Raw genomic sequence first — 10,535 nt, forward strand, 5'->3', positions numbered from 1 at the left:
TGGGAATGGGAGAGAGCCACTCTTAGAACAGCTTCAGACTTTCTGACTCCGAGATCCAGTTATTTCCAAGCACCATTGGTCAACACCCTCTACTGCTTAAAAATCTGTTTGCTCTCTATTACCTAGAGATTACCTAAAAATTGTGGCATTTGAGGCATTCCCATTTTTCTTCACAAATGATAGCTGGTATTCAAAAGAATGACAGTTATGTGCTGACCTTGATGCTCAGGCCTTGATATACATTATCTTGAAAGTGAGGTAGGTACTATCTCTGTACGTTTGACAGACTCAAAGAGGTTAATGTGCCTGAAGGTTCACAGCAAATATGCTTAAATCCCTGCTTTTAAGTTATACTGCAGGAATTCCCTGATGCTTTCACTGTGTGGCCCAGGTTCAGTCCTCGGTCAGGGGAACTAAGATCCTGCAAGCCACATGGTGTGGCAAAGAAGGAAAAAAAATTATACTGCACACCACCTACCCTATACCTCAGTCCTCCCCTCAAACTCCCATCCCCTCCAATGAATCATGTTCACTGCATGGGCAGAGTGAGCTGTTAAGCTGCCTTTTTCCATCTATTTAATTCAGAATGCCCTGTATGATACAGCTTATAGGCTACTGCACACTCTGGAAAGATTTCTCATGCCATTCTCCCAATCCCTGAATTTCAAGAGCACTTTGTTTCTTTCCTGTGGCACTATATCTTCATCACAAGTTCCTATTTCTTACACTAGCCTCAATTTCACAGAAAAGTCAATTTTGTTCTTCTGGCTGTCCAGTACTAAATACAGTGCTTGGCACAGAGCAGGCAGGCAGAAGACAGTTGATGAAATAGAAGCACCAAAGATATTTGTCCCTAGAGGTTCATCTGACAAAATCTTGGGGGGTGGGGTGGGATATACCTGTGGAAGCTTTCATAACTGCACACAGGTGAGACTAAAACCTGCTTGGCATGAAGAGGGGTTGTACAGGGCAAGAAGGGAAAGAAAGTACATCCTAGTTGGCAATGCCTATCGGTATCATTAGGTATAAAGAACCTGAAGAGTCAGCCATCATCTCACAAAGAGGGAAGTTCAGAGAAGGGGTGTGCTTTGCCTGAGCAGGCAGGCAGGGTGGTGAACCGATGACGGGCAGGGGCCAGGTGCGATGAAGGAGGACTTATCACATGTCCATGTCCTCAAAAGTCTGCTGTTGAAAGGAGTTAGTTCGCTGGGGCCCTAGGCGGGTTAGTGCAAAGAGTCAGAGAACGCTGCTGCCAGGTGTGCACTCAGGGCTCTTAAAAACCTATGGTGACACTGGCTGCTGTCCCACCGGAAGGAAACGGATTAGGGGTGGGGTTAGGGCCGAAGAGGCACGCTAGCGGCCAGAGGTTAGGGATGCAAAGCAGATGGCGCAGAAATAGGGCAGAGCCTGGAAACACTCTAGCCCCGCCACAGCCCAGGGCTCCAGACCTTGGTTTGAAAAGGTCCGAGAATCTACTCCCCGGTTCCCGCCCTTCACAAGGCTTGCACCAACGTGCCGGATGCCACCATTTCCCAAATTGCGAGGTGCACGCAGGCGCCTGGAGTCCCGGCCCGCCCCAGCGTGGGTCCACATTCTTAAGGAGGCACAGTTTCCAGTCCCTTGAAGCCTGTTCTCTAGAGGCCGCAATCCATCGTGAGTGTAGAAGATTTGGTGCCCGGGCGATCTTTCATCTTCCCCATAGACCCCTAACACCGGTGCTTCAGGGCCGGCTGGGCACTCCCGCACCCACGTGGTTAGCCTCCATTGTCTACTCGCGGGGAGGGCGGGGCTACGCAGTGTCTTCACCAATCAGAACCGCAATGTTGGGCTGGTGAGGGGCGGGCCCCAGGCTCCCACCAGTCACAGCCTGGCTGCTCCTGGAGGTGGTCCAGGACCAAGTAAGGGACTCTGTGGTCCTCTGTCTTCAGGGAGGTGCGTTTGCTCTAAGAGCTGGCGACCGTGGCTGGGTTAGCGCTGGCATCCTGAGGAATGTAGCTCACCTGGGATACCTTATAGCACAAAAGGTGACGGCTTGTGACGAAAAGGAGTAAATAGGTAACGGGGCTCCTCCCAAACTCCCTTCTTTTCCAATGCTTAGCTTACAGTTTTGTGAGAACCTTTATCTGATGTCTCAGGCTCAAGAGTCTATTCTCCCTGGGTCCCTGGGTCAGGTTCCCCCGCTGGACCCCACAGCATCCTATATTTCCTTCAGCAAAGCCACCTTGACGCTGTACAGGAGTTGACTTATTCCCCCAGACTGGGGAGGCACTGCTAAATCATTCCTTTGTTGCCAGTTCCCACCACAGACTGATCAGGATTGCTGAGTGAATTTAGACCTAAAAGAAGTTCCACGATCTGAGTTCTCCCAATGCAGTTTTAGGGAGAAAATCCAACAATTCAGAATGTGTTCTTAATAATGGGGAGAGAATATTCATTCTCTTCTATGAAAACTACATTTTGATGCCCTCTTTCTCATTCTATGGTTTTTATGTAAGTCTCTTACAAATCTGACCTGTTCTGTCCACTGCCATTGCTGGCCCTGGTTCAGACCACTTTTCTCTACAGAGGTCACTGCAGCACCTCCTCATTGCTCTCCTCACTTCCTGTCTCTTTCCCTTCATTCTCCACACAATAATCTTTGTGATCTTTCTAAAAGGCAAATCTCCACATGTTTCTCTTCTACTTAAAACCCTTCCTGGGCTCCCATTTCCCTCAGGGTAACATTCAGCTTTCTTAGCCTGGAAACTCAAGGCTGTTTGCAATGTTTCTAGCTCTCAGATGTAGCCTCCTCTCTCTCTCCACTGCCTCCAGCCCCCACCCCCTACCCCTGCCCCAACGCAACCATACTTCAGGCATTGATCACTCTGTCCTCTGACCTCCACATACTCCTTCCCCTATGTACCTTTGGGGTTCCCTCCACAAAGACTGATCCCCCCGCTTTCTCTGTGTTCCACCATATCCCAGGACAGCCCAAGGAATTGGCTGAGGAAGCTGCTACTTGCAGGGGCTGGCTCACTGATTTCTTGGAACATTGCTGCCAACTAGTGGCTATTGTGTGAATGTGTAGGTGGGGGCTGGTTTTAACCTCAACTCTCAACCTCTCTCATGGATTGAGAGAATTGATTTCTTTGGCAATAACCCTTCACAGGGACTATTACAAAAGATGCTTTTTTAACCCTGTCCCCAGCGCCCCAGAATGACTTCCCAGAGTAGTGTCTGACCACATTACAGCTTAATGCTCCCTGTTGTCTCGTGGTAAAGCTCAAATTCCATAACCAAGCTGTCAAGATCTTTCACATTCAAGTCCTTGGAGACCTGATCTTCCTAAATGCTCCTTCAACACTTTGCCCCAGCTAAGCTGAGATACTCAGTGTTCCCTGGACAGCTCCTCACCTCACTGCCTAATCTTAAAACTTTCTGTCCAAGCCTCTTCTTTCTCTTGGTCTGCTTTTGGTCTTTCCCTAAGGCTGTTTGATCTCAAAAAAGACCAAATGAACAATCACTTTCTCTGTGAAGCATTTTTTCATTCCTTCAACAATTACTTAACTGAACAAATACCCTTTGCCAAACTTTCTCCTCAGCTGTGTGGTGTCTTGGAAAGAACATGGTTTCTAGAGTCAGATAGAGCTGATTTCAGATTCCAGCCCTGCTACTTTGCTGAAAATCTTTGGGTAAGTCACTTCACCTTTCTGATCTTCAGTTTCCTCATCTGTTGTGATACTAAGATGAAATAAGACGATGTGTGTATGAGACAGGTATCCGTTAGAGTTACTCCATATTTCCCCTTCCACTCCTTTCATAAAGTCTGGTACTCACCCCAAGGTTTCTGTGAATCCCCAGGGATTTCAAGGTCCTTTCTGGCTCTATGCTCTGCAATTTTTAAACTACCTGGTACAGTGTTCCCAGTGCAAGCTCTTTCCTGTCATGGAACCCAGATCTTTTGATTAGTTTCACTTCATTCATTTACTGAGTACCTGCTGGGCACCAGGCATTGTTCCAGTGCTGGGGATACAGCAATAAACAAAACCAAGATTTGCTTTCATGGAGCTTACATTCTGGTAGGGGAAACCAGCAATCAACAATCAACAGGTATATAATAAAGTATCAGATGGTGATTTGTGTTATAGGGCAGAAAAGGCAAACCAAAGAATAGAAGATGATGGATGTGAGCATGGGGTGGGCGGGTCAATTTTAGATGAAATAATTTGAAGGTTGCCCTGAAGGAGTGATAAGTGATAACAAATTTGAATGAAGTAAGAAGTAATAACAAACTTGAATGAAGTAAGGGAGCAAATCAGACCCTTAATCAGGGGGAGAGGCTTTTCTAAGCCAATAGAACAGCAAGTCCAAAGGTACAAAGGCAGGACCATGTCTGGTGTGTTAAAGGACCAGCAGGGAGGTCAAGACAGCTGGACCAGGGCAACAGGGAGATAAGAGCGAAGAGGTGGCAGGACACCTGACCCTGTAGGGCCTCATATGTCACTTGAGGACTTTGGGTTTTGGTTTGGGGTTTTTTTAATATAAGAAGAAACTTCCCAGTTTTGATATTTTGTTTGCATTCATTATAATATGCAGTTATGCTCAGCAGGTTAGTTATCATAGGGTTAGTGAGCAAATCCATCTTCCTATGACCTACTTTTCAACTTTGGAGAGGACCTACATTGTAAAGCATTTAGTTTTCTATAACAAAAATGTAGTTGTAAGGTGAAAACAACCCATAAAGATAATTATAAAAACAAACCTCTGACTCTTACAGAAAATTCATTGGCATTTCCAGTAACAAGTCTTGGAAATTTCAATTAATTTATCTTAGCTCTCCAAGATAGAAATAAGTATAAAAAATAAGCACAGACTCCTACCTGGGTACCAACTCCCTACTGCTCTGTGCACGGTGGGCTGGCATCAGGCCAGGGGAAGAGGATCACGTCTGCAGGATTAAGTGGTGTGGCAGCGCACTTGTGGTGAGAGTCAGTGGAGCAGGAGACAATGAGGATAGGCCCAGGGAAACAAAGAAATGGAACAGCCCATGCAGAATGGAGAGGAAGACTGTCCTTTGGGCAGGGGCTAGGGCCACCAGCCAGCAGGAAATAATAAAGGAAGACAGGCTTGCCACCTTGCCCCTAATTTCCAACAGACCATACCCAATAGGTGGGTCAGTGATGGAGATAGAGATGATATGTAAATATTCATAGCAGAGATGAGAAAACTATGAGAGCTGCAGCTGAGGAATTGTCTACGTATCCTTATGGGGAAGCTCTCAAATCACCATGACCACCATGAGGAATTTTGCCTTATGCCTTGACTCCTGCCATGTTCCATGAGATTAATAGTGCGATTCCCACCGTTGGCCTCTTTTTCCTTGCATTTTACCGATACACTGGCTGTGAACCTTATGTAATTTCTAAGTGCCAGGTGGGTTCTGTGTTACCAGCGTATAACTGGAGATTGCCTTGGCACTCTTAAGTTTCTGTCAACAGTAGAGTTTCACTATTTGCGTGGGAAAGTGTAAAGTTAATAAAGCAATTATAAAACAACAACAGCAAAAATGAGTAAGTATAAATTTAACCCAAACTTTATAAAAACTGGGAGGTAGATATTTTCCCTCCTCCCTCCTTTCTTTCTAAACAGAGAGTACAAATCTGTTGGTGTTTTGAACTTTTAAATGCACTTGTGTCAACAGGCTTCACTCAGAGTTTCTCAGACAGTACCATTGATTCTTGTGGCTTAGGGTTTAAAATCTAATTTTAAGGGAGGGAACTCAAAGTATTTGGGGGGCCTGTAATCTATTTCCGCAAACCTGTGATGTAATTATGGTGTGTCATATTGCCCAGACAGGAATCCTCATCACCTTTTTTTTTTTTTTTGAGTTTTAAAATGAATTTATTAAAGAATGATCTTAGGAAGGCAACAATGTTTGATTTGTCATTTTAACAAAATTTCTACTTCTTCATGCTGTATAATAAAGGTAATATAAGAGGGTACAGAGTGATAAGCTTCTTTCTACTGGAATTATCTGATAGTACGGCACAGTGTAGTCATTTCCTCAATGCTAGGATACATTTTTTTAAAAGTTTTATATGCTTTTCTTCAAAAAGACGTGAACGATAACAGAATGTCATTAAAAAGCCATTTCTCCCTATTCATTTTGTAGCACTGGAGCCAGTGTTTTTACCATTACAGGCTACAATTTTCACTTTATCCAATTTAATAAGTTCTGTCACCTCTCTGAATTCAACATCATTCAATTCAAAATTCTACACATTATTGCAGAATTTGTGTGTATTTAGAGAGCCCTTTAATTCTGCAGATAATGTCTCAGATGTTTGAAATCTCAGTAACTCCTCAGGGAAGGTAGCCAAACATGCATAGGCCCAAAACTGACTCTGACCTTCTATGCCAGTGTTGAATTTACAGCTTTATCAAACTGAGGTAGAACTTGACGGGCAAGTTGGGGGTAATGTGTCTAGACGGTATGAGCTCATTGAGGCTCTCCCGAAGACTGCTGGTATTTTTCTACAGCTGATGTGCCATGGCTTAGGAGGGAGAAATTATTTTTCTTACTCAGGCTTGCACTGGTGTCCTTGGAAAAGGCACCTACTGCCTGGGAGTATAGAAAAACTGTGCCCCCAGGAACCCTGCAGGAACCCCACCCCACCCCCCAATCCCCCACCTGTCCCATCACTTCCTATTGTCTTTTCACAGAGGTGGGAGTGGAAGGGAAAGTTATTAACACCTACCCCACAGAACTGTGAGGATTAGGCAAGACCAAGTTGGGATACTCTTTTTTTCCCAAGTTGGGATACTCTTAATGTGATGCTTGATTATAGAAATGGTAAAGATTAGGAGCTATTATTATTTTCTGATAACCTTATTTCTCCATCCCTGTCATATTCTTTGAGCTCTGCTTACCTTTGGCCAAGATTATAGCTAGCCAATCATCCTGACTAAATGCCTACTGAGAAAAAGCCAGGGTGAATGGGGACTTCTCCCCTATCTCTGTTTGGTGGTTACATATATTTATGGCCACAGGGATCCCTGGTAGCCAAGTTTCTATTTTTAATACCAACAATGGCCAATATTTAGATAGTGAGTGCTATTTGTCAAGCACTGTCCTAAATCTATGACATATATTAGTACACTAGATCCTTACCAACACCCTAGGAGGTAGGTACTATTATTATCATACCCATTGTCTAGATGAGGCAACTTCAGTTGGGCCACCTACATAAACCACACTCTGTAAGCAGCCTCTTGTTTCCATTCACAGCTATGAACTGACATGGCCTAGCTGCCTCCTTTGCAATCAAACCAAGAGGGAAAACCAGCCTTATCTCCCATTACTCTGCGTGATAAAGAGGCAGCTATTATTTACACTTATTGCTGAACAAATCAAACATAAAGAAGTCAAGCATTTCTTTTTTGTCACATCATCATCCTTGGGGGTAGTGCTGTATGCCCCTGCCAAGCACAGTGCTTAGGTACATGAAGTGCAGTGGGTAAAGATGTGATTTTGAAATAAGAAGCACAGCATTTTAATCCAAGTGATGCTGTGTATTGACTCAGGCCTATCTTAGACTTGGTTTCCTTATCTATGAAATGAGGATAATAAGTGAATCTTTGTCATTGGGTTGCTGTGAGTATTGAAAGAGGAAAGATTTATGGTACCTGGCTCATAGCAAGCACTCATTCAGTGGCTACTATAATTTCCTTGTTGTTTATTTGTTTTTGCTTCCCTTGTGGCTCAGCTGGTGAAGAATCCGCCTACAATGTGGGAGACCTGGTTTTGATTCCTGGGTTGGGAAGATCCCCTGGAAAAGGGAAAGGCTACCCACTCCAGTATTCTGGCCTGGAGAATTCCATGGACTGCATAGTCCATGGGGTCGCAAAGAGTCAGACATGACTGAGCGACTTTCACTTTCACTTTATTTATTTTTAATTCTTTTTGTAAATTGAGGTATGGTTGATTTATAGTGTTGTATTAGTTTCATTATTATTATATTGTCACACAGCCTAACTATGCTGGTTCTCTTAAAAACCAATTAGATTCAAAGTAACATTTATGGAAAAAGGTGTACTGTTCTCTGAGTAAACTGAAATATCTCAACCCAATTCACTTCCTCAGTGCTCGTCCCATTTCATTCTTCACACTCAGGTCTGGGATTAAAACCCCTCCCTGGTGGATGACCTTAGTGACTGCACACTGCAGAAAGAATACCTCAGTTCAGTTCAGTTGCTCAGTCGTGTCCGATTCTTTGCGACCCCATGGACCACACCATGCCAGGCCTCCTTGTCCATCACCAACTCCCAGAGTTTATCCAAACTTATGTCTATTGAGTCGGTGATGCCATCCAACCATCTCATCCTCCATCATCCCCTTTTCCTCCTGCCTTCAATCTTTCCTAGCTTCAGGGCCTTTTCAAATGAGTTAGCTCTTTGCATCAGGTGGCCAAAGTATTGGAGTTTCAGCTTCAACAACAGTCCTTCCAATGAACACTCAGGATTGATTTCCCTCAGGATGGACTGGTTGGACCTCCTTGCCTACCATTTAAAACTCTGTACCCTCTGGCCTGCTTTTTCATACACTCTACCTCTGTGGTGTTGGAGAAGACTCTTGAGAGTCCCTTGAACTGCAAGGAGATCCAACCAGTCAGTCCTAAAGGAGATCAGTCCTGAATATTCATTGGAAGGACTGATGCTGAAGCTGAAGCACCAATCCTTTGGCCACCTGATGCGAAGAACTGACTCATTGGAAAAGACCTGGATGCTGGGAAAGATTGAAGGCAGGAAGAAAGGGGATGACAGAGGATGAGATAGTTGGATGGCATCACCAACTCAATGGACATGTTTGAGCAAGCTCCAGCAGTTGGTGATGGACAGGGTGGCCTGGCATGCTGCAGTTCATGGGGTCACAAAGAGTTGGACAGGACTGAGTGAACTGAACTGAACCTCTACTAAAACCCCTAGTTACCTGTAACCTATCTTGACTAAAAGTCTATTTTGTCTGATATTAGGATAGCTACCTTTGCTTTCTTTTGGTTACTCTTTCCTTGGAATATCTTTTTCCATCCTTCACTTTCAATCTGTTTGTGTCCTTGCATCTAAATAAATCTTTTGTAGATAGCATTTATTGAATTATGTGTTTTCTATCCATTCTGCCAATCTGTTTTTTGATTAGAGAACTTAATCCATTTACATTTAAAGTAATTCCTGGTGAAAATGAAAGTCACTCAGTCATGTCCGACTCCTTGTGACCCCATGGGCTATACAGTCCATGGAATTCTCCAGGCCAGAATACTGGAGTGGGTAGCCTTTCCCTTCTCCAGGAGATCTTCCCAACCCAGGAATTGAACCCAGGTCTCCCACATTGAGGGCGGATTCTTTACCAGCTGAGCCACAAGGAAAGCCCAAGAATACTGGAGTGGGTAGCCTTTCCCTTCTCCAGTGGATCTTCCCGACCCAGGAATCAAACCAGGGTCTCCTGCATTGCAGGCGGATTCTTTACCAACTGAGCTATGAAGGAAGCCCAATTCCTGGTAAGGAAGGACTTGCTTTTATCATTGTAATATTTGTTTACTATATGCCCCCATGGCTTTTTTATGCCTCACTTCCTGTGCTACTGTCTTCTTTTTTGTTTACTTGATTTTTTGTAGAAAAACATTTGCATTCCGTTCTCATTTTTCTTTGTTTATATTCTATAGTTCTCTTCTTTGTGATGATCATGGGAACTACATTTAACATCCTAAACTTATAACATTCTAATTTGAATTTATTACAGCTTACCTTCAATAAGTTTTCTTGCCTGGAGAATCCCAGGGATGGGGGAGCCTGGTGGGCTGCCGTCTATGGGGTCGCACAGAGTCAGACACGACTGACGCGACTTAGCAGCAGCCGCAACAGCAACTTCAATAAGATACAGAAAGTCTGCTCCTTTATATCGCCATCCCCACCCCTTTTGTGTGCTGATGCCACAGAATTATAGAATTGGGCCCCAAAACATAAATTAATAATTCTTTTAAGTTCATTCAGTTCAGTTCAGTCACTCAGTCGTGTCCAGCTCTTTGCGACCTCATGAACCGCAGCACTCCAAGCCTCCCTGTCCATCACCAACTCCCGGAGTTTACCCAAACCCATGTCCATTGAGTCGGTGATGCCATCCAGCCATCTCATCCTCTGTTGTCCCCTTCTCCTCCTGCCCCCAATGCCTCCCAGCATCAGGGTCTTCTCAAATGAGTCAGCTCTTCGCATCAGGTGGCCAAAGTATTGGAGTTTCAGCTTCAATATCAGTCCTTCCAATGAACACCCAGGACTGATCTCCTTTAGGATGGACTGGCTGGATCTCCTTGCAGTCCAAGGGACTCTCAAGAGTCTTCTCCAACACCACAGTTCAAAAGCATCAATTCTTCTGCACTCAGCTTTCTTTATAGTCCAACTCTCACATCCATACATGACCACTGGAAAAGCCATAAACTAAGTTCATTAGTCTCTCAAATGATGTCACAAACAAAATTTGGAGTTACAAACCAAAGTTAGAATCA

The 10,535-nt window shown here is 44.3% G+C and overlaps 1 pseudogene; it reads left to right on the forward strand.

Moving 5' to 3' along the window:
* Positions 1–103: 103 nt before the first annotated feature.
* On the forward strand, positions 104–5,981 carry LOC122437116 (annotated as a pseudogene).
* Positions 5,982–10,535: the final 4,554 nt, after the last annotated feature.

This window comes from Cervus canadensis, chromosome 2 (assembly GCF_019320065.1).
Source record: "Cervus canadensis isolate Bull #8, Minnesota chromosome 2, ASM1932006v1, whole genome shotgun sequence".
NCBI lineage: Eukaryota > Metazoa > Chordata > Mammalia > Artiodactyla > Cervidae > Cervus > Cervus canadensis.